The following is a 4,257-nucleotide window of genomic DNA, read 5'->3' on the forward strand; positions in this document are numbered from 1 at the left end:
AACCAAGTCAGGCTAGACCTAGGGTTTTCACCCGGAGCTCGAGACGGGGTACTCGCGAAGCACCACCAAGTCAAAGTCACCCAATGTTGTCTCCTCCACTTGCCTCAATCCCAACAACAACAGCAGCAGCCCACCGTCGCACGTGATGAAATCTTTGATGAGAGAGGAATTTCATTTGCACCGCCAAAATCTCAAGTTTGGGACGCTTCGGCAGTGCCATATCATATCCTCGGAAGTGGCAGCCGACGGGTGATCTGTATTAGACAACACCACTATGCGTGGCCACTAGCTCCATCATCATCATCCCTATGGCAGCAGATCATAACGATGTGGCAATCACAGAGGCGAGGCAGTGCCAACCAGCCAGCCATGATCGACACCGCCTGGATCCACAACGCCACCTGCACTCCCTAGAGCGGATCACCGCCATGACATGGGGAAGCAGATGGCTACCGAAGAGGGCTTGCCGCAGGCACCCGCGACCCAGCAGAACACGTGAGTATAGGACTGCATGTTGCCTTCCCACACCCGCAGCCTTCCCGCCGGTGGCAAGGGCGACGACCACTGCATCTACCGGATGACCACCACCTCATGGGCTTCGTTGGCACCCAACTCTTGAGCAGGGTCACCACGTTGGGTCATGGTGGCAGTTGCTCCTTTCCCTCCTCCGCTTGGTGAGGCTGCAGAGAGCGTCAAATTAAGGGGGCTCTTCATTTATTACATTACAAGTTATAATGTTAATATAGCCCAACCAAAATCTACACGGCAGGCTCGATTACATCTCTCATATGAACGTTGTCGCTGTGGTTGCTCGCCGGCCGCTTGATCAGGACGTATATAGAAAAAAGCGAAGCGAAGCAACAAAGAAGTAGCCTTGCGTCTCAGCGTATAAGCAGCCGACATTGTAACCTCCGGATTTGTACAGATTACACTACAGGAAAAAACATTAAAGCCGTGTACCCAATACACTAGGCTTATATTGATATAAACTCGGTTTATATATAAGCCGAGTAAAACACCCGGCTTATAAGAGTTTGCAAACGAAAGGACCATAAGTTCCAAGTCCATACATGCGTATCTCTAACGAAGCTTCACAACAACATGCTGTTCGCACACGACATATCCAACAAGGTTCACAACAACATGCGTGCATATCCAACAAGGTTCACAAACAAAAGCATGAGTTCCAAGTTCACACCAAGCATGAACCTCAAAGATGCAATGAGCTCCACCATAGCATGTATGCCCACCGTCAATGGCATCCACGATGCAAACCTATAAGTCCATTACCAAACGCATGAGTTTCCAAAGTTAAGTTTCAAATGATCGATAAGGCACAAGAGTCAACAAGCCGTATGAGTTTCCAAAGCTATGTTTTAAATGATCGATAAGGCACAAGAGTCAACAAGCATCAACATATAAGGTTCAAATTGAAGCTAAGAAGTATGAACAGTATAAGCATCAACACTTGTGGGATCTACTATCAACAATGCACAAGTTGTAAGTTGAGAAGCACAAAGACAGGACGCAAGCATCAACAATGAACAAACATAGACAACTACCTCGAGTGATCATTGTTGCAAGGAGGTCGAAGCCGTAGTGGGTGTCACCGGGCTTGCTTGGGTAGGTATGGATCCAAGTACCAAGAAGTTATTTGAGGCTTGTCCCGACTGAGAACACTTCAAGCATGAGACGGTAAGATGGTAAGATGCATGATATTTAAGCATGATTGTAAGATGCATAATTAAAAAGTTGGATGACTTACAAGCTTAAAGTAGGAAGAGGCGAAAGAGGAGGAAGATCCGGCAAAGTAGAACCCTGCATGTTAGTTTTGAACTGAGAAAACGTATCAAGCAGGGCCGCCTGTTGTTTGGCTATGAATTCCTGTTGTTGCAAGAGGGCTTGCTGCATTTTCATGGCTTGCTCCTGTTGAAGGAGGGAATTGGTCTGAGCCTCCTTCTGCAACCTGGTTTCTTCCTGCAGCAACCTCTAGTTTCTTCCTCTAGGCGGGCCTACAATATGCCATCACAAGAAGTTCACCATTGCTGCAATGCAAAGAAGAAAACACAATGAAGCAAAATATACCTTGAAATGATGCATCATGTGCAAGCCAGGCTGTGGGTGACGCTCTATAGCAGGAGCTGAGCTCGACGTGGTAGCACGGAGGTGGGCGAGTTTTGGAATGTACTTATGGATGGCACCATCACCAACATATAACCGGCCACCCTTCTTGCCTTCTCCTGCCTGGAGGGAAAACATAACATCAATGTCCTGTAAGGCCGGATCAAAATCAGGCCTGTTGCCCTCCTTGAACTTCCCACTATATGCATCAATCCTCAAGCCAGAGCCTAGGTTGACCCACCCCCCTTCAGGTTTCTTTGACGTGCGGGAAAGACATAATCCCGTGAAGGTATTGAGCCGCGGTTCGCCCTTACCTCTCTCCCTATTCTACAATAGAAGCAATAATATCCGATAAGGGCACAAGTAGGCACAAGTTCAGAAGCCAAATGATATTATTACCTTCTTCGGCACATAAGCTTGTAGGTTGAGGTTGCCTTGAAGGTGTACTTGACCACCCATCATGGCACGTCGCTCCGAAGACGCTCTGAAACATAATTCACATGCACAAACCAGAACACAACATATCGTACAATTCCTTAATAAGTCATTCTTCATTTATTTGCCACCCAGCATGTTTGGTAATCATTCATCAGCTTTTAACTTGTAAGGGGGGCAAATAATTTGTTGTAAACAATTTGTCCCAGTGGGGGGCAAAGGGTGTGGCTACCCGTCAATTAGCCCTTCCCCGCTATTTCTACCATGAACTTAGCTACATAATCGATTCAAATAAAATTGATTGACAATATGATTTCTATAGAGGATAAAAATCTCATGTATAGGCAATTCTTGCAGCTCATGAACATCTAGGTAGGCAAAATGCATTTGATGTGTCCATCACAATTGATTCAAATAAAATTGAGGTGTTTGGCTACTGATGTATAAAGAAAAGTAAATTAGCTAGCTGGCTGTTAAATCCTTAGCTAGCGAGCCGTTGCAAACTCAACGGCTATGCACAAATGCCATGACTAAACTAAGCGTACATGCACGAAGCTCGGTGAGGCAGCCAAACTACTGCAACACGATGAACTCCTCGCCCTTTTTCGTGATACCATTGAGGGACTTCAGGAGCTGCATGTGGGGCTAGAACCTGACAATTTAGAACATGGCATAGCCGGTGGCGCATCACATGGCGGAGCTGCGCGTGGACCGGAACGACCATACCTTCTTTGCCACCAACGTCGAGGGTCACCATAAGTAGTGCGTCAACTGAAACTACATGGCCAAGCTCAATGCCTTGCATCAGACAGGGCCCAAATGTGTAACAGAAAATGCATGTGTTCCTGAAGATGCAATTGGGGGAGGGAGGGGAACCAAAACCTAGTTGCTGACGTTGTTGTTGCACGAGGAGGAGATCAGCAGGGGCAGCTTCCAGCATCTTCACGCCGGAGCACCTTGCCGTCGGAGGAGCCGGCCCTGGTCAACAGAGAAATAGGCAGGTCAGATGGTCAGAGAGAGAGAGAGAGAGAGAGAGAGAGAGAGAGAGAGAGAGAGAGAGAGAGAGAGAGAGAGAGGGAGGGAGGGAGGGAGGGAGAGGGAGAGGGGTACCTGCCGGCGGAGAAGAAGATGGCGCAGTGGAGATGGCCGGGCGACCTCAACCCTAGCAGATGGGAAGGGGCGGCGGCTCCGATGGCAAGCTGGGGGCTTCTCATGCTCGGGAAGGGGGCGGGGAGGATCTGAGCTCCTAGAGGACGGGGAGGGGCGGTGGCGTCGGGGGGTGACAGCGAGGCAGCCGGGGGTGGAGGACGGGCAGCGGCGCGAGGTGAGGGATGGCACGGAGGGTGGAAAGGGGGCGGCGGGGGGGGGGAGGTGAGGGGCGGCCGGAGGTGAGGGATGGCGCCGGAGGTGAGGGGAGGCCGCCAGAGGTGAGGGGTGGCGCGGGGTGGGGGGAGAAATGGGACGGTGGCGTGGGGGCAGAAACAGGGGGCGGCGTCGGGGCGGCGCAGGAGGTGAGGGGCGGCCGCCAGAGGTGAGGGGTGGCGCGGGGTGGGGGGAGAAATAGGACGGCGGCGTGGGGGCAGAAACAGCGGGCGGCGCCGGAGGTGATGGGCGGCCGCCAGAGGTGAGGGGTGGCCGCCAGAGGTGAGGGGTGGCGCGGGGTGGGGGGAGAAACATGACGGCGGCGTGGGGCAGAAACTG

Source organism: Triticum aestivum, chromosome 1B, assembly GCF_018294505.1.
Source record: "Triticum aestivum cultivar Chinese Spring chromosome 1B, IWGSC CS RefSeq v2.1, whole genome shotgun sequence".
NCBI lineage: Eukaryota > Viridiplantae > Streptophyta > Magnoliopsida > Poales > Poaceae > Triticum > Triticum aestivum.